Source organism: Euleptes europaea, chromosome 13 (assembly GCF_029931775.1).
Source record: "Euleptes europaea isolate rEulEur1 chromosome 13, rEulEur1.hap1, whole genome shotgun sequence".
Taxonomy (NCBI): domain Eukaryota; kingdom Metazoa; phylum Chordata; class Lepidosauria; order Squamata; family Sphaerodactylidae; genus Euleptes; species Euleptes europaea.
The window spans coordinates 7,324,123-7,344,695 of record NC_079324.1 but is presented as its reverse complement, the minus strand read 5'-3'; the positions used below and the strand labels follow the sequence as shown (position 1 = coordinate 7,344,695).

The 20,573-nt window shown below is 47.0% G+C and overlaps 1 protein-coding gene across 1 annotated transcript in view; it reads left to right on the top strand.

Moving 5' to 3' along the window:
• SLC16A2 (solute carrier family 16 member 2) overlaps positions 1–20,573 on the top strand; it is a 157,129-nt gene that overhangs the window by 16,094 nt on the left and 120,462 nt on the right. The window lies entirely within an intron of this gene.

The following is a 20,573-nucleotide window of genomic DNA, read 5'->3' as shown; positions in this document are numbered from 1 at the left end:
TCCAGTAGTACTTGACAAGAGCAACAACATTTTTGGGGTATAAGCTTTCGAGTCAGCAATCCCTTTGCCATTTTGTATCTGACGAAGTGAGCTTTGGCTCTCAAAAGCTCATACCCGGAAGATCTTGTTGGTCTCTAAGGTGCTAACTGGACTCGAATCTGGCTTTTCCAGTGCAGACCAAAACAGCTATGCTCTGAGACGATCTTCACGAAATAAGGTAGAAGGCCAGAAATCATGCATGTGAGTATTGTTTTGTTTTTGCTGTCGACCACGCTATTGTGTTTTTAATTAATGATGTTATATAACATGTTACAGCATCACAGAAGTGGTCACTGTCGTGCCCGTACACCGCGTAGTCTGATGGTTCACAGCGCTGTCTGTGCTGGGTGACTTAGTCAAGGAAGCCAATAGTGGTGGCACGAGGAGGGGAAGGGTTTCCACTCTGGGACGGTTTTTTTGGTTTCTCACAATGTAGTTCTTTGGTCAGAGTCCTTGTTCAGCGAAACCCGAATCTCTCCAGTTGATGGCTGGGTTGGAATTATATCTGGGTTGCTTTCATACTTTGATTTATTCAGATTTTTTTTTTTTACTTTTTCTCATCTAAATAGGTATCTTTCTTCCTTCCCCACCTACCTCACAGGGTGTATCTGTTGTGGGGAGGGGAAGGGAAGGTGATTGTAAGCCGGTTGGATTCTCCCTTAAGTGGCAGAGAAAGTTAGCATATAAAAACCAACCGTCTTCTTCTTCTTCCCCACTTTCCTGTGTAAGAAAAGCCAAAAGATTAGATGAAGCCGTGTTGCGGCCCAAGATTTTGTGGTCCCAACCTCTGCATCTTCTTGCATGAAGGGGAAGAACTGTGTTCCCCTGAAGTATTTCCTGATTGCTCCTGGAGCAAAGGGGAGAGGGGGCACATGGGGAAACAATGGTCTGGGGGCATTTCCTGTCCACTTCCCCAGATCAGATTTTTGGAACAGACCAGGCAAACTGTGTTCCCTAATCCAGGTTTCCCAGAGTGGCTCGGCAGTGCTTGTATTCTCTGGAAATGGCTGGCACTGCTCGATGAATTCTTTATCTGTCCCTCTAGCTTTAAAATGGTTGCTTCATTCTTAAAGCCCTCACTTGAAGAAGAAAGCACACCTGCAAACAGAGAGACTATGCACACCACTGTTCCAAATGTGGATGCTTCTCTATTGAATATCTTCAGGTGGAACATGTCCTGTTGTTTCCTGATGTAGTCCTTCCCCAAATGTTTAAGAAATTATGTGCCAAGGAAATAGCCAAGTGCCTCACACATATATTATTATGAGCTCTGCATTAATTGCTTATGTAAACTGCAAGGTCCTTCCTTCCTTCCTTATTTCTTTTGGCTACATCAAGAATTTTTGGCCCATTTCTGATCCTATGGAGTGTCACTGCCTGCTGGGGTTTTAATTGCCTGTTTAGGCTTCTGCAGTCCAAATCCTGATGCATTGTTTACGGGATGTCCCCACTCTGTTGGTCGCACTGACTGACACCGGTAATCCGCCTTAAGTCCCAGTGAGAAAGGCAGACAGCAAATAATGTAGATAAATAAATCCACAGATCCTGCAGTACTGCCTTGTCAAGGGGCAAATGAAAGTTGGTACTAGTAGTCTGTAAGGGATGGTACTAACCCGCTTGCTGACACGCACACACTCTTAAGTAGATAATTCTAGATGGGGTTTGTCTGTTAGCAGCAAAATAAAAGTCCAGTGGCAATTCAGAGACCAACAGAATTCATTCCTGCTCCCTCCCCTTGAAAGGAGTTTGGGCTGAAGGTGGTGGTTAGAGTGATCTGAGCTCATATCTGACTGGGGCTGTTTCACATGTAGCTCAGCAGCAAACCCAAGTTTGAATACTGACTGTTTATACCTGACTCAACTACAGCTACAAATTCCTATGTCTGTTCAGTCTCTCTTTTTTTTTTTGTTTCCCCAGCAATGACTGCTCTGTGTTTATGTAGCTATATTCATCTCAGGGACAGATGAGGCGCAATGGCAGGACTGTGAAGGGAGAGGGTCCAGTTTTGACAGCAAAAGGAGCAGAGCTCCGTTTCCTACCCAGTTTTTTTTCTTCAGCCGAGCTCTGGGAGGGCCTGTGGCTCAGTGGTAGAGCCTATCTGCTTGACATGCAGAAGGTCCCAGGTCCAGTCCCCGGCACCACCAGTTAAAAGGACCAGGCAAGTGGTGATGTGAAAGGCCTTTCTCTGCCTGAGACCCTGGATTGTTGCTACCAGTCTGAGTAGCCTGGCAGTCTAATAATGATTTTGATGGACTAAGGGTCTGATTCAGTGTAAATCAGCATAAAAGTTAGACACATAGAAGCCTCTTCCAGCCTGCAGCTTATCTCCGTGCTTTATGTGTGTTTGGAGAAGGTCTGTGCTTAAATGCAGGGATTTGCTTCTGTCTTCTCCACTTTGGCACCATTTTGCTCATGGTACATCTTTACGACGGTTCTAGGATAGTGCATATTCTCAATGAGTGTGTAAGCATCACAATATTTTCAGTTCTTCAGTGTGGCCAGAGATTGTGTCTGAAAAGAGTAAGTGAAACTGACTGTAGGGATTTGAACTCATGGCTCCTAATGCAGTGATCGACGCTAAAGGGTTGCTTTGTGCAGAACCGCACGTATCCTCCACAGGAGTCACTGATCCCTTGTGGAAGTCCCTGGGGGGAATCTATGTGTTTGCAAAAGGCGGTGGTATGAATGCTGCACATTGTTAGGCATCCTCTTCCCAGGGCTAACATACAAACTTATTTTTACTGGGTGCATTGTAGTCATTACAGGGAATAACTGAGTAAATCAGGCCACCTGATGTCACTCCCAACAAGCCTCCTCTTTGGTTGGCTGACTGTGCGGCAAGGAGGTTGGCTGTCAAAGTGAGGTGCAGGCCTCAGCAGAGCTACAGCTTTCTTAGCTCATTGACTTCAAGGGTACAGCTTTGCTCAGGATGGCGCTCTTAGGTGTTGAACAATGCTCTGCCACATGTGGTTGTTGGCAAGAGATCCAGCACTTTTGACTTAACCTTCGGGACTCCTGGAATGAAGGTAGCTCTGTTTTATACGGATGACCACAGCAGACAGCAGCAATTCTGGGGTCTGCTTCCTCCTGAGAATAAACCAGAGAGGGCTGCCACTGTTCCTGTTGCTACCAGATGTAGGGGACTGAAGGCGGGAGAAAATTTGCCAGGAGCCATGCATGGGATTTATGGAAGAGTGTGGCTTTTTCAAAAGCAGGTTGTCCAGGTTCTCATCCATGGTTTAATCAGATTCTTGAATGCAAGGTTAGCATTGGCTATTTGGATCTTTACTACTTAGCTTGAGAAACCAGCACTGGAGGGGTGTTGTGCTTTTCTAGGGAAGGGCTCTGGCAGTCCAGCCACTTGCTTACCCAGACCTCGCCACTTGGCATAGCAAGGCCAGAGGGCAAGCCTGAGGTACACCCCATACGTGTGCCATTCACCCTTTCTGTAACACACAGGAAGTGGGAAATTGATACAGATGCCCAGAGCTGTCCGTACAGATGAGCAGAAGCTTTCCAGGGCCTTTCCCTCAGGCCTTTTGGCTGGGTTTTGCCGAGGGTGAGCCTAGCGCTTTGAGCTTGCACTGTACCACTGAGCCAAGGCTTCAGATGCCACACTTTGCAGCAGCGTGTTTGCCTCTCTCTCCTGGCAATGGATGGTTTAGCCTTGATCCACAGGTGGCCCATAAAGGGGGAAGGGGATGTATCTGTCTGATTCGTTTCACACCCCAGGATTCCCTAAAATATAAAGTCTTTCCCACTCTCTGCCCCCCCCCCCATCATGATGGCTATCTGGCTACTGATTGAATCTCTGCCTTGTTACTCTAGGAGGACCAATTTCCTCTCCTCTTGTGTGCCTTTCAAGGGGCCTTCATGTTCCAGGTAGAGATGCAGGAGGTGTCTGATTAACTGCTGGCTCTTAGATTATCAAGGGAAGAGTTGCCTCTTTTTTTTTTTGCACTCCTCTATCCCAGGCGCATCTGGTTTACCTTCAGATCTGTTTTGCACCGTCTGATCGAATTCAGCCTGCAACTCCCACTGATCTTTATTTCAAGAAGGCAACACGGTGCAGAGTTTGGACTTTTCTATCATGGCCAGAAATAGCTTTTTTCTCACCCCCCTTTTTTTGTACTGAACTTTCAGCCTGATTTAAAAGTTTTAGGGAACTTGAAAACTTGATCTTGATTTTGGGACAATTTAGATAGGCTTAATGAAAAAAACACACACACCAAAATATGAACTGCTGTTTTCTTTTTACAATTTTTGCTAATGGCAGAAAGTTTCTCTCTCTCTCTCTCTTTTTGGCACGGGTGTTAGACAAGGTTTATGAAGCTGATTGTGTCAGGAGCTCCTGGGCTACCAGTGTTCGAGTGATTCTTGAAGCCGTTGGTTCCCAGCCTTTTTGGTGTGGAGTCCTGTAAGTCCAAATTTACTTGGTGTAGCGACCTGCTTAGTAAAACAGCATGCACAAATCAGACTGCAGAAGGCTGGGATCCACCTTCAGAAGTTTGGTGACCTACTTTTGGGTCTGGCCCTACAGGTTGGGAAATGCTGCTCGAAATGAACCTTCTTTCTCTTTTGGTGAGTGGAGTCTGTCTAGAAAGTGTTGCGAAGACTGGTATGTGTTCTTTATAGCCTAGGAGGGGCTCTGTGGTGTCCTGTTTTGCCAGATGTTCCACATGCTCAGGGTGACGTTGACCTTCTAGTACGCTGAAGCTGATGAGGTGGAGGGTAGGGGGCAAAGGGCAGCCCTGCCTTGGCCAGTGGGAGAGCAGAGAAGGCAGACTGGCCCTGAGGACTCCGTCCAGTGCCTAAGTAGCCAGAAGGCATCCATTCTTCAATGCTCCAAAATGATTTTTTAAAATTGCAATTCGTTCACTACATGATAGTAGGTATTGTGCAGATTTGTATGGGGAAGTTTACGTTTTTTATTTTGGTTTCTAAACTGCAATGAAAAACCCATTACTAAACAAGAATTTTCCCTATGAGGATTCATTTAATAATCTAGGATTCCCTAAACTTTGTCTTGCATTTGCGTCCTGCGCTTTCTCCAGCGGGTTCAGCAAGGCAAACAAAGTCCTCACTACTTCTGTTTTGTCCACACAGTGACTCGGTGAAGTAAGTTAGGCTGAAAGAGAGAGAGCCTGGCCCAAAACTGACTTTTTGCAATGTAGGCAGGAAAATGGCATGGGCTATAAACCCCCCACCCCGGCTCCACTACTCTGATAGGCTTTGGAGCCCCCCTGTGTGGATTGGCTGTTGTGGCCACTGTGAAAAGTCCCAGTTGTTAAAAGTAAAAATGGGTTGTATCCTTTAAAACTGCAGGTTGAGCCTTGCATGGACTATGTGTAGAAAGCACGTACCTAAGCGATGAGAGAACACTTCTCCCTGATATGCTAATGTTCTTTATGCAGGGAATTGTTTTGTATAGAACAAAACTTTCTATCGATTCCTGCATATAGAACTCTAGCATGTCAGAGAGAAGCATTCTTTCCTAGCTTCAGTGCTAACTTTCCTCATGCAGGGAACTTTTTCATTTTAGATGGAGGAGCATTCTTTCATATCAGCCTCCAGCTGCATTCTGAAGTTCTGAGTTTGTGGTCCCAACCAGAGCAGGAGTGGCTGACTTGGGGGTCATGGCACACTTCTGCAACTCTGCCTTTCTTTTTGGCGAGTGTTGGATTGAGAAGCAAGCTGCTGATCTGAAAAGGTTGATAGGACGTTGTTTATTTTTTGTTTGCTTTTTTTCTGGAATGACGGGTTTTTTTTCTCTTTAATGAACTTAGACATGTTTTTGCATATACTTCTAGTAAATGTGGGACTGTATTTTGATGCCTCCCTTAGACTAAGCGCGGGGGCTGGAAACGCACGATAAGCACATTCTGAGCCCAGCCGTGCCGCTAGCAGACAGCCTTCGTCAAGTCACCCAGACTGAAACATGCCGTGTTTGTGTTTTGTGTGTGTGAATGAGGGACGTGCCCCGGAGGCTCACGCCTGCCTGTCTTAGTGGATTGAGTGGCTGAGCTTTTGGGAAAATTCTTTCAGGATCTACGTGCGGGTACAAGCTGTACTCTTAGAAAGAAAGCTCTAAGGTTAAAGAGCAACGACCAGCAAGGTGCAAATCCAGCCCAGACAATAATGGAGGGACACGTGGTTGTGTTTATCAGTGCTTTTGCTCACACAGCTCACGTTCTCGTGGTTTTGACCTTCCCCAATACAGGATCTTGTGAGTGCAAATTTAGAGTCGGGCTCTCAAAACAGCCCAGGGCCCCAAGAATGCCCAGTTCCCCATGTTCAAAGGAATATACCACACAGCCAACGAAAACAAGGGATGCTGCAAAGATCAGCAAGTGCTGCTGTGAATCTCTGACACACCCTTTGGAGGCACTGCTGGCGTGCTCTCTTCCCAGTTTGGAAGAGAGGCTGACTTTCTGTATGCTGACTTTCTCTACCACTTAAGGAAGAATCCAACTGGCTTACAATCACCTTCCCTCCCCCTCCCCACAACAGACACCCTGTGAGGGAGGTGGGGCTGAGAGAGTATGACTAGCCCAAGGTCATGCAGCTGGCTTCGTGTGTAAGTGTGGGGAAACCAACCTGGTTCAGCAGATTAGCGTCTGCTGCTCATGTGAAGCAGTGGGGAATCAAACCCGGTTCTCCAGATCAGAGTCCACCGCTCCAAACCACCTCTCTTAACCATCAGACCACGTTGGCTCTCCCGTTTGAGTTGCAGAGAAGTTTGTAGAAACAAGCTGCAAAAATGCGCACAGCTGATCTAGTGCGAGTGGCAGCGCCTGGGCGATGCGTCGGAGTTGGCGGGGGTGGCAAGATGGCCTTGGACCAAACCACAATGAGCAGCCCTGCAGTGCTACAAACCAGTGATGCAAGGGCCGCCCCACTGGTGAGGAGCCCCAGTGATGGGAGCTCACTAGCCTCCTGCAGTGCCCCCATTGGCCGGCACCCATTGTTGGCACCGCTGGCCAGGTGTGAGCCAGGTGGCCCCTGCAGAGCTTGCCCTTGGCTTCCAGAAGCCCTCCAAGGCTGGGCCCACTAGGAGCCCACTAGGAGCCTTCCCTATAGGTCAAGGGTCCCCAGCCTTTCCGAGCCTGCAGGAACCTTTGGAGTTCTGACACAGGGTGGTGGGCGCAGCCACAAAACGGCTGCCACAGTGTGAGAGATCCCCTCTCTCTGAGTTTGCTTCTCCAAATCAAATGTTCAGACGTTGGTAAAGAAACAAAGGATTTATTGAAGACATCAGGAGATGAGACAGGCACAGGTAGAAAGTTGCAAGTGAGGGGCTATTCGGGTTTACAGAATATATTGACTCCAGGGCACTGGGGCACTGGGGTTCACACTTATTGTTATGGGAAGTTACAAGCTTGGCATAATACAAAACATCAGACGAGTCCCAGGAAGTCTGGTGAAGCTATCACACTTCCAAGGCCGCATCGGCCTGAGGGAGTACTGACAGGAAGAACAGCGGGGGGGGGGAAGATACTAGGGGCAATCAGGCCTGGCGCCTGAGACCAGAAGGTGTGAACTGCTTTTACGAGTTCACTGATAACAAAGCAGGTGATGGGAAGCAGAGACACATAGACAGAGACCCTCACACACAGGAGGTGGGGCCAAAACACAAAACATAGGGGAGTGAAATTATGCATAACTCTGATCATAACTCTTCCACATTTCAGGCAGTAGCTCTGCCTAGCAGGATGTCTTTTTAAACGGACATATTGGTTTAAAATATTTTCTTGCATATACCTTCAGCCGTGCAGTGAAGATCCTCGTGCTATGGTGGCAGCTGAAGCAACTTAAAAAAATTCTGCAGAGCCAATCAGCAGCCCTGCTGGGCAAAGGCTCACCTGGCCCCACCTGCTTTCTGAAAACACTTGGTGGGCGCCATGGTCCCCGTGGGCACCATGTTGGGGACCACTGCTATAGATTATGTAGACAGTCCACCCCTGGTAATGTGGAATTGGTCTTACTCCAGTATTCTACCTCCGAAATACTAAGTTACAGAGAAGCGCTGGAGCCAAGGAGGCCCTCTTCTGAGAGCTGGGTGAGGCTTCGCCCTTCAAGTGGCACCATGGCTTCAGCGCTGGTCTTAAGCGCCCTTTTTTTGTGGTGGGGGAAAGAGGCACCCCCCCCCCCCGCCTGTCGTTCTACAGAAGCTTTTATAGTGGTGCAGGGAGGTGGAATTAGGTGCTGCCTTCAGTCTGAATTCAGCTGTTTTGGAAAGCCAGACCTGACCTGGGAATGGGTAAGTTTTCAGGGAGCTGAAGGCGGTAAGGAGCGGCGTGCACCACCTCTGCATTTTGATTGCGTTGGAATTTAGCCCCAGAGCAGGGCTTGAACCGGTGAGTTGAGGGGTATGATGCGAAGAGCCGGCCTGCGTTCTGCCCTTCAGCTCTGGCCAGAGGAAGGCACTCTAGACACACCTGGCAAGGAGGCAACTGCAGATTACAGCCAGTCATGAGATACTCCCTGACTCCAAGAAAGTCCTCCATAACAGGCTAGCTCCCTGGTCTGAGTAGCTCTGGGATTCTTCCCCCCGCTGCTCCTTGCCTGCATCCCCTTTCTCTCCCTTTCTGTCCTGCTTCCCCCCTGCCATGGCTTACAGCATCATTCGTTCTCCTCTATTTTATTTCCACAAATATTTTATTTCCCTATGAGGAAAACGGGCAGAGAGAGAGAGAGAACATGGTCCAAGGTTGCCCAGTGAGCTTCCGAGACTGATGATTCGAACCTGGGTCTCCCAAGTGCTAGCCTGGCGCTCTAACCACTGCACAACGCCGGTGCTCTGCTTGTGCCTTGCCCTGTCCTGTCAGAATGGGAAAAGCACCTTGCTCCCTTTATTTGCACGGTGGCTTTGTAGAGAAGGCTGCTGCTGTCCCTATTTTGCAGGCCCGAAATGCCGGCTGAGGGGGATGTTCAAGGCCACCTGAAGCATCGATGGCTAAAGTGGGATTCAGAGATAACCTAATGCTCTCAGTGCATTAGGTTAGCTTCTGAATTCTCAAGGGCCTGTTCTGTTCTCCAGATAGTACTTTGAAGGCTGGAAATATATTTTTTGTCACCAGGACCTCCACCACCACCCCTCCATCACCACTGCCCTTCCAGCAATAGGTGAGTTCTATGATAAGGTTCTTGCCGTACGGGCTTCAGAATGCCAGCGCATGCACACTTGGGCATAGCATTATCTTGAGAACGATGATTTTGTAGGGTCAGATGAGGTTGCCTCCTGGTCCGTCACTTGTCCGCAGTTGGTCACGCTGGCTCTGACACAGGTTTCAACACCAGGAATTTAGCAGATGTTAGCTAGCAAGGGAAACCATCTACCATGGCATCCTTTCCCCCACCTTTATTTGCTGAAATCCTCTGGATGTGATTGAAATTCTTTTGCTTCACGTTTAATTTTTTTCATTTGCCCTGAACTGCTGGCACTTGGATATCTAGGTTATAAAACGTGTCTGGCTGCAGCACGGCTTCTGCTCATGCCAGTGGCTGAATTAGTGACATTTTGTCTTTGTCTTCCTGCCAGTGAATGCCATGCGCTTCCCATCACGCTGCAGCCAGTCCTGGGGGGAACTTTTCCACTCGAGAGAATGTTCTGTGTGCTGGTTTTTATGCAGATGTGGCTGTGCATTTAAGAACAAAGATGTAGTTAGATTAGATGTAGTTAGATTAGATGTAGTTCAGTTCCCTGGATTGTTTGTGAGGAGCAAATTGGTGGCTGAAAAGTGTTTCCCTCCAGGACACGTTGACAGAGGCTGTCATCGCAGAGTACCAAGCAGGAGGGTACTCTGGGGATCCGAGGTGCGCATCCAATGTTATGTTTAATTTTCTTTGTGCTGGAAAGAGCAATAGAGATGTAGCGAATGGACAGACGGTGTTGGGGATGCCAGCAGATGAAGAAGGCGTCTGCCAAGGTATCCCATTAGATTCAGTTCTGTCCTGTGTGCCCTTCACAGGATGCACACGCTACATTACTGCAAACTTTTCTTGGTCTCAGCTGTGTCATATTATTTTTCTCCTATAAAAATTGGATCCCACCCCAAACACATTTAAATGACTCAAAAAAGAAAATTGCCTGCTGCTTTAAAAAATATCCCTTCTACCATTTATTTATCTGGAAAGACTCTGGGAGGAAGCAAATGCAGGCACTCACTTTTGCATCAGAGATATACAAGAGGGGCGTCCAGGCTGTGCTGATGTGACCCCTCATTTACATAGAGTCCAATGGAGTAAATGCAGACCAGGAGGTTGGGTTGAGCTTCACGGCTTTCTTTATTGACCAAGGAAGAATGAACCGGGTGATCTCAGAAGCAGACTTGATGAGCTCTGCTATCTGGTCACACAGAGGGAGGGGCAATGCAAGAGGTTATAGAGACAATTGACATTCCAGTCAACATCCGATATAGCTTGTCACTGCTACGTCATTTAGCTTCTACCCAGCCTGTTTGAGCATTGCTATAATAGACAATGGGACTCTATTGCTCCCTTACACGGAGACACAAACGTATCAGAACGGGAGGAATAGGTGGGAGGGAGGGCTGTGCCTGAACTGAGACTAGGCCTGTGGGTCCAGGATCCTGGAAGCCAGGATGATGCGAAACAAGTAGAGGACCTGAGAGGACTTGTGCGAGAAGGGGAAATGTCATTTTCTTCTTTGCCCCTTCCCCATATTCTCTCGGCTTCCCCCTTGTTTCCTCTCTTCCCCCCTTGGTGGCCTCCATTATTTTTGTCCCCTCCTCCCACCTACCTTTGTTCTCCTCCACCGATGGCTGCTGTTTCCCCTCCCATTCCCTCTTGGACCCGTGTCGCTCTCTCCTCTCCCTCGCAGCTCCCAGTATCCCCTCCCCTCCCATTGGTCTTTCCTGTTCCTACTCTGGTCCCCTTCTACCTCCTAGTGGGGGCCACCCAATGTCATGCACTGCAGTCTAAAATACCACTCAAATGTTGGAGGGTTTTTTCTCCTGCCGTGTCTATGCATGTGCAAGCATTTCTTTCATGTGGGAGAGTTCATCATTCCTCCTTTTAAAACGACCAGATTTTTTCTCCAAACTTGGGGGTTCTCCAGGGTTGCAGAAAGCTCTACCCTAGCTGCCACATTTTGTGCAGATTTTTTGATCTACCATAGAGGAGGCATACATGGGGATTATATGTTTGAGTGGTTGTAGAAAAAAAAATAAAACAGTTTACGTAAGTTTGACTATCACAGAGCTGGTGAGCCTTCATCTGGATTGCTCATGTAACTTGCTGCTACAAAAGAATCTGTCCACGTGGGGTCACTTTGCCCTCCTCCTCATAGCTTATATAACTGAAAGCAGCCTTCTATCTCCTGTATGGGGTCTAGTCTTGTAGAAACGTGGATGTCGTTCATTTAAAAACTTCTACTGTATGGATGGGGGGGTGGGTTGGTTTCTTTCAAGGGTTCTTATCTTATTAACACTTGCCTGCCTTTGAGACCCACCCACTGTACCCAACTTGAGATTCATACGCAGAATTTTGTGGATCTGGCATATAAGCCAATCTGCCATTACAAAAATAGCAAAGTTGAATGTTTCATCTAACCTTTAAGTGCCACTATATTTTATGTGTGTTTATTATTTATATAGTCTTGTACACACACACACACACACACACACACACACACAGCAGACCCAAGGCTGCATCCAGTAGGAATCACACTGAAGTAGGAACAGGCCCAAATCCTGATAATTGGAACTAGGGGGTCTGTCCTTTATCATGAAACACAGAAAGTCCTTTTCTGAGCTCTCATGCTGAGAAGAGATTAATTAATGGAGAGTGTGTTCCTAACTGTACTCATTATTTGCACTTGAATTAATCTATTACCTTCCCATACATGTAGTATTCTTCACTTACAAAATAATAACATAAATTACATTGCAGTTAGTGAAGGATCCTGATATGTGTGGCATGCCCTCCTTCAGATAAGTAACATATTTCAAAGCTAAAGGCTGCTTTTCAGCTGCACAGCCCTGGCGCCTGAAATGTCCAAGCGCTCATGAATGAACTTTGTCTTTCTTGCAGATTCTGTATTCTACTGTACCCAAAAAAGGGGGCACCTTTGCATCCTTCAATATGATCTGCTTGACAGTATAAGACTGGACTGAATTCCAGACTTCACTCTCTGTGTTGCTCACAGGGTCCTTCCCTGCCCTTAATCATTCTGCTCTATCAATGAACCACCCCGGACCTGGATAGCCCAGACTAACCTGATCTCATCAGATCTCGGAAGCAAAAAGGATCGGCCCTGATTAGTACTTGGATGGGAGACCAACAAGGAATTCCAGGGTCACTACGCAGAGGCAGCCAATGGCAAACCACCTCCAAATGTCTCTTGCCTTGAAAACCCCATGAGGGGGTCGCCATAAGTCAGCTATGACTTGAGGGCAAAAAACAAAACAAAAACACAGTGAACCTCACCCAGCCACGTCCCTTTAGATTCAATAGTCTTGGAAGGCTATCAAATTGATTTTGAAAACTGAGTCTGTCCAAGTTCTGCTTTTTGAAGTTCAGCCATACCTGTCTGATGGAAGTCATTCAGCTTCACTGAGTTGTTTTGCAAAGTGTAATTTGGTGTATCTAGTTTGATCTTCCTGGTTATTGATGGTTGATCCTAAGGCTGCTTTGTAGTCCTCCCTCTCTCTCTCATATTCTAAGCAGCCTTAGGATCAACCAGTAATAAACAGGAAGATCAAACTAGATGTATAGTAGGACGAGATGGGAGAGGTTTTGGAGGGGTTCCTCACAGGCACTTTGATGGGGTGGGGAACATAAGTCTTCTGGGTTGCCTCGTTCAAGTAGGTTATATTTCTCTTATTTGTCCTTGAATATACATGTTGCTAGTTCAAGATTTGGTCTATACCACCCATTACACTGGAATAATAACCCCAGCCTCAGTTTCTACTGCTCACTAACAAAAGTGCCAGTCATTATGACAAGCTGTGTGTGTGTGTTTGTACAGGGAGAGTCTGTGTTTTACAAAGCCTTTTTTTTTGAGGGGGGGATCTTGCTGTGTGTATTAAGTTTTGGCAAGCCGCTTCCAACTGATGGTGAGGACATTTGGAGGACATTAACCCTATGAGTTAATGTCCTCCAAAACAGCCTTGCTCAGGTCTTGCAGACTGAGGGCTGTAGCTTCCTTGGTTGAGTCAATCCATCTCATGTCGGGTCTTCCTCTTTTCCTGCTGCCTTCAATTTTTCCTAGAATTATTGTCTTTCCCAGTGACTCTTGTCTTCTTATAATGTGACCAAAGTACGATAGCCTCATTTTAGTCATTTTAGCTTCTGGGGACAGTTCAGCCTTGATTTGATCTCGAAGCCATTGCTTTGTATTTTTGGCAGTCCACAGTATCCGTAAAACTCTCCTTCAGCATCACATTTCAAAGGAATCAACTTTCCCCTTGTCAGCTTTCTTCACTGTCCATACAAAAATTCATTTCTTTCAGCTATTGATCTGTCAGTGGGACAACAAAAGACGGTGGAACTTGGAGCAGGAACGGTGGTGGAGGAAAGTGCCATCAAGTCGCAGCCAACCTATGGCTACGCTGTAGGGACTTCAAGGCAGGGAGGTTCAGAGGTGTTTTGCCCCTGCCTGCCTCGGCGTGACCCTAGAATTCCTCTGTGGCCTCCCATCCAAATACTAGCCAGGGCCAGCCCTGCTTAGCTTCCGAGATCTGATGAGATGGGGCTTCCCTAGGCCAGCCAGGTCAGGGGGGAGCAGAAATAGGCAGTGCTTTCTCAGACACAGCTTTGGAGGGATATTGAAGCGTATGCTGTGAGCCCTGTGGGATTCTTGGGCAACCTCGGTTTTCCGCTTAACTCCCCTTTTTAACCATCCAGGTTTTGCATGGCTGTGCAAGGACCCCTGCACTTGCTGTTCACTGTTTGCTGGACAATTACTGTCCTCGGATTTTTTTTATCGCCAGGACCACGGCCTCTGCTGTGCCACCTTTTGATGGTAGCGAAAGCTTTTCAAGGAGTGTGATCGACCAAATTAATTTTGCTGCCGGCCGATTACTCCAGTTGGCTCAGACACCGAGCACTTGGGCACAATGATTATTCCAGCTAAGGTTACCAGCTGGAAGAAGGAGGAAGTGGGGTGGAGTTTCATGAGGGCACGAGGGATGGTGACCCTGGGGGTCTTGATGCTCGGGTCCAAAAGAGGAAATGGGTTTCCAGAGGCAAACTGGATGCCATTTCTGTATGAGGTCCTGCTGACAATGTGGACTCAAAGAGGAAGCCCCAGTGGCATGCTGAGTTTGGGAGGGTGGCCATTTTGAAAACCGAGGTGAGCAGACACTGGCAGCATCTTGCCACCCTGGCCACAGCCTTGGCTCTGATAACTTGTGGCAAAGCACTATGGACAGAGGGGCCACCATACACTTTTTTGCTGAGTGGATAACTTTACAATGAGCTTTCCCTCCAGGAAATACATTAGTGGGTGCAGTTGCCTGCTAAACGGTTGTCTGTAAGGAGTTACATTGAAAACAATGGCCATAAGGTCAGGTGAACAAAAGGATCTTTTGTTTCACTGTTTCTTGTGTAGAAAAAGAAATGCTCCAAGCCTTTGAAGGCATTGTTACAATTGTGATGGCGAAAACAAAGTTCCCTTTGAAGCGATGGCGCTTAATTTGTAAAAGGCTGGGCTTGCTTATTGCTTGCTGAGGCGGTCTGTTGGCTGTTCCCCGGGAAGTGCTTCCCCTCGCCGGTCCTGAGGGTGGCACTGCGACTGTGACTGACGCCTTTGTTAATGCTTTTGGGCGCTTGATATGTCAAGTCCTACATTGTGTGAGGCAGCCATTGGCCCGCCTAGCTCGGTATTGTCTGCCTTGACTGGCAGCCGAGCTCGAACGAAGGCCACCGTCCAGGGGCACCTGAAAGACTTGTGACAGCTATTTCAGTAGGAGCTTTCGTGGGTCACAGCCCCCTTTGTCAGATCACAAAACGGAGGTGGTTTCCTGTTCATCTGCTGAAGAGCCTTTTAACTGGAGATACTGGGGGCGTGAACCCGGGACCTTCTGTTTGCAAAACATATGGATTACTACTGAACTATGGTATCAGGTTGCCAACCTCCAGGTGGGGCCTTGAAATCTCCCAGAATTGCAGTTGATCACTAGGCTACAAGGATCAGTTCCCCTGGAGGAAATGTTTAGCCTCGTCTCGACTGAGAGGGGATCTGATAACCACCTTCAAGTACTTGAGGAGCTGTCATATAGAGGAGGGTGCCGAGTTGTTTTCTGTTGCCCCAGAAGGTCAGACCAGAACCAACGGGTTGAAATTAAATCCAAAGAGTTTCCGTCTAGGCCAGTGGTTCCCAACCTTTTTTTGACCAGGGACCACTAGGACTTTTTTGTTCGGTGCAGGGACCCCAAGGTTCAAAATAAAAATTCTGAGAATTTGAAAATAAACTTTAATCATAACTGTAAGTTAAACATTAAACTTAGAATAATATTTGAATATATATTTTTACAATAGAGAACTTTTAATTGAAAATATTAATTTATTATGGGTTTATAACTTTGTTTCACGGACCCCTGGGGGTCCATGGACCCCTGGTTGGGAACCAGTGGTCTAGACATTAGGAAGAATTTTCTCACAGTTTGAGCAGTTCCTCAGTGGGACAGGCTTCCTCGGGAGGTGGTAAGTGCTCCTTCCCTGGAGGTTTTTAAGCAGAGGTTAGATGGCCATCTGTCAGCAATGCTGATTCTGTGACCTTAGGCAGATGATGAGAGGGAGGGCATCTTGGCCATCTTTTGGGCATGGAGTTGGGGTCATTGAGGGTGTGGGGGGGGAGGTAGTTTTGAATCTCCTGCATTGTGCAGGGGGTAAGACTAGATGACCCTGGTGGTCCCTTCCAACTCTATGATTCTATGATTTGTGTGTTTCAGCGCTCCCTGATTCGGTGCCTGTTGACGTGCTTCCTGGTGCCCCGTTGCTGCTTGAATCTTGGGCAGCAAAAAAGTGCACTTGGGTTATCTCTTAGCAGCCAGTGGCCTGGCAAAGGCTCTTTGCATGTCGCAGCTATGCATGCTGGGCTAGCACAGCCACCCATCCCCGTGCGCCAAGGAGGGGAAGGGTTTTCCAGGCTTGGGGATACAAAAGACAGCAAATCGAGCTGCCCGTGTCACAGAAAGGGATGGAGGCACGTCGTCCTCCTTGAAGAATTCTTTAGCAACCTACCACCTTTCTCTCTTTTCTTACCCATCTTTCTGACGGCCAGTTGGAGAATTTAGCATCTCAGCTGCCTTTTCCAAGGTCGGGGATGCCCAGAAGGCCTGAGGTTTGCATCGGGGTGATGAAAAGCTGCAGGTGAATTGGCGCACCTGGCCAACACTTTCTGGAGGATGCAGCTCTTGGCAGAGGGTTTCAGCTCATCTTAACTAAAGTGTGTTTGTTATGACTCTTCCAAATGGCACGTTGGTTGTCTCTGGGATCTTTTGCTTCAGAGAGGCTTTGTGCCACATTCTAACCATTCAGTGCCCAGGTGGCTTGCAGGTCTTCAAATGCCCTTTGCCCAACAATGATGCTGCCTTTGCTGTTTGCAAACTCACCTTCCCTTGAAACTACAGGAAGAGAGAGGAAACCGTGCTAGACTGTCTGTAGCAGTGGAAAAGAGCATGAGTCCAGTAGCACCTTAAAGACTAACAAAATTTCTGTCAGGGTAGGAGCTTTTGTGAGGTACAGCTTAAGTGAGCTGTGACTCGCAAAAGCTCATACCCTGTCAGAAATGTTGTTAATCTTTAAGGTGCTACTGGACTCTTGCTCTTTTCTTCTGAAACTGTTCTGTCACTCTGGCCAAGTGGAAAATTAAAATTGTTTGCTGGGAGCAAGTTTTGTGGTGCAGCCCACAACAAAACCTTGGTATGGAAAAATGGGACCCTCACTGGTCAGCAACCCAGGTGCATTTCCTTAAGCAAGGCTGGTGACTAACCATCCTGGGCCAAGTAAAGAACATAAGAAGAGCCCTGCTGGATTAGACCAGAGGTCCGTCTAGACCAGCATCCTGTCTCACACAGTGGCCAACCAGTTCCTCTGGAGATCCTACAAGAGCTATTCCGCCAGCCTTAATGGTTGAGGACAGCTATAGTTTTCCATCAGTGCTGGCCTCCCTGTCCCCCCCCCCCTCTTTAATATCTTTATCAGTCTAATTATCAGGAGGGGGGACTTACTGCCTGTAGGCTGCAAGGAGTATATCACAGAGAGGTGCCATCTTATGCACTTATGCATTTTTATTCTGATTTTAGTAATTTGTTGATTCTGGGGCTAGATTTTATTGTTATATGATGTTTTAATGCATTTTAATTGTTCATTATGTTTCTGTTTTATTGTAACCTGCTCTGAGCCTGGCTTTGATGAGGAGAGTGGGATATAAGAGTGGAAAATAAATACATAAATGAGAGGGCAGAGAGGTTGAGGCCTTCCCCTGGTGTTGACTGCTGGCTCTGGGATTCAGAGGTTGACTATAATGCCAAGGTTAGTGGCTTGCTAGCAGGTGACAGTGACCTTGCTTGAGCAGCCTGGGGGCTGGTAGGGGGTGTCCAACAAATCTTGGAGAACTAAGAAGCCAGTAGCATCTTCTGGGTGCCAGCCAAGAGGAAGTGCGTCTTAACTGACTGCCGCAGCAACCCAGCACAGGTTGCCAAGCTGAGTATTTTTAAATGCCGGTGGCTTCTTACAGGGAAAGAGTAGATTTTGTCATTGCCATAGGAGTTCTGTCAGTTGCAAAGCTGAATTGTTTGCTCCAGCAATGAAAGGGAGGGGATGTTGTGGCTCAGTGGAAGAGCTTCTTGGCATCCAGAAGGTCCCCGGTTCAATCCCTAACATCTCTAATTAAGAAGACCAGGTAATAGGTGATGTGGAAGACCTCTGCCTGGGACCCTGGAGAGCCGCTGCCCGTCTGAGTAGACTTGATGGACTGGCGGTCTGATTCAGTATAAGAGCAGCTTTGTGTGCATTCACTGGAGAAAATAAAAGGAGTGCCCTTGGAGGTACCTTTGGGGAGGAGCGACCCCTGCTTCTGATGATCGCCCCTTCCAGGGGCCAAGAACGTTTAAGTTCCCTGTCTGCATAGTTCCATCGTGGCTTCGGTTTCTTGGTCGCACTAGAATAGAGGGTGATAGAATATTTCCAAATGGCCTTTTAATACAAAGATGGCACTTTGTCAGAAATAAGGAAATGCAATCTTAAGTATTCATAAAACACAAGAGAGCCAGAGTCACCTTCAGCAACAACTACGCTTCTAAGAGCCCCTTTGAATTTGCTCTTATTTATGGTATTTATACAGCAAAATTATCTAATGGCTGAAAACCAGGAAAAGAACTGGTCAACATCATTACAGGCTCATTCATAGCTGATATAAAAATGTGTCCATCATTTCTCTGATAGTAAAGCACCACAAAGGACGTAGCTGTATATCACAGTCAAGTTTTTCTCTCCATGCCATGGGGACAGATGCTCTTTGGAGAAGATCCTGTTTTGCTTCTTTACAGTTAGGATGGCTACTTTTTCCTGAGGTTTGAGAGAGATTTTCCCAAAGGGCATGCCGTGAACTATATGCTGAGTCAGGATTCAAATCTGGATCTCCCTCGTGCAAACCTAGGTCATTGTCCTGTGGAGAGTGTTATTATCATATATGCCATTTTTAATTTTCCAGAACTCTTCATTTTTCATTGTAATCTTCTAATGTTTTGCAGAGTAAATGTATAGCTGAGTGCTATTTCAGTAAATATTTGTGGAGCCACCCAGAAGGTTTTCTGGGTAAGTAAAAAAACTCTGCAAATTAAAAGGGCTTTTCTGGGGGATATTAGCATTTTTGGAGGGGTCATTACCCAAATACCAAGCAACCCCAAATATTTTTTCCTATCTTTCTGTTGTTTCCTTGGGTATACTGGCTTAATGACACAGGAATCAAGCCGCAGGATAGTACAATAAAGTTCAATAATAATTTATAGTTTGGTTTGTTTAGTTCAATTTTATTATTTGCCATTTTCTTCCAACAAGTTGGAATGTGGCCAGTAAAACAGGCTATAGTTGACCATGCTGCTATATCTCGAGACGATGTACTAACATCCAAGACATTCAAACTGGCTGTTTGACAGATGAAAATGTGTAGTAATAGATTCAATTATGGTTGAAATGTTGAAGCAGGGGACCTGTAAACTGGCACATCTGACATCGCCTGGTTGTGTGTCGTCTGGTAGTTAGCAGATATTTAATGCTACTATGTTGATGGACAGTAAGGATGCTGGGGTGATGATCTTATATAAAGTTCCAAAATTTGAAGCTTTGTTTTTTAATTGAGGAATATTTATTTTAAACATTTATTAGCCTCTTTTCTCCCTGACGGAACTCAAAAGGTGGCTTACAATATAAATAAAAGAATGATAAAAACACAATAAAACAATATAAATAAAGCAACAATGATAAAAACACATAAAAGGTCACAATTTTAAAACTCCAGTTGTGTATATGTATGTAAAGAGTTGTCAAGTCGCAGCAAGGGGCTTTCAAGGCAAGTGAGAAGCAGAGGGGGGTTTGCCATTGTCTTCCTCTGCAGAGCCTTCCTTGGTGGTCGCCCTTCCAAGTACTGACCCTGCTTAGCTTCCAAGATCTGATGAGATCAAGCTATATTATACTATTCCACATCCCCAAAGACTCCAATTAGGACTGCCAATAAATAAAAATGATCAGTCCTTTCCTGAAGGGGGGGTGGGGCGAAGATCCTTTGGAGCTGGCATGACCTCGTCCCGGTGTAGGTGCCACCTTGTCATGGAATAAGGTGGCACCTGTGCCTGCGTGGGGGCAAACATGCCAGTGAATGGGTGCCACCAGCCACCGGCACCAACACAGTCAGGCCAGCGGGGCTTTCCCTTCCGAGAAAGCCCATGCCAGCGTTGGGGGTGTTTCTGTGGATGGAGCTGCCTTTAGGCAGCTTCCACAGCCCTTTCGCCCAGAAACACCCCCTTAAGTGGCGGGAGGCTGCGCCACCTTTTTTGGTGGTGCAACCTTGCTGTTTTCAATGGGGCCTTTTCCCCTTTTTCTTTCTTTTTATTTTTAAAAAGAGTTTTTTTGTCTCTGTGGCAGCCGGGAATCCTCTGAGGAGATGGTGGGGCTCTGCTGTTCATGGCTAGCGCAGATCTACCCCCCCTTTTCAGGATTGCACTCTAAATCAGTCAAATGCAGCCCTAAACAAAACCATCTTCAACTGCCTCCTGAAGATTGAAAATGAGGGGGCCAGGCGCACCTTCCTGGGAAGGTTGTTCCATAAACGTGGGGCTGCCGCTGAAAAGGCCCTCCCTTGTGTACCCACCAAACAAGCTTCCTTGATCAGTGGAATAGCCGGGAGGGCCTCTCCCTGTGAAGTTAATTCCCAGGCAGGAACGTATGGGAGAAGATGTTTTTTCAGATAACCTGGTCCCAACTCATGAAGGGGTTGAAAAATGAAACAACAGAGAATCTGAGGTATCGAGGAAGAAACTGGGCTTATTTGACCTTGACCATGGTTA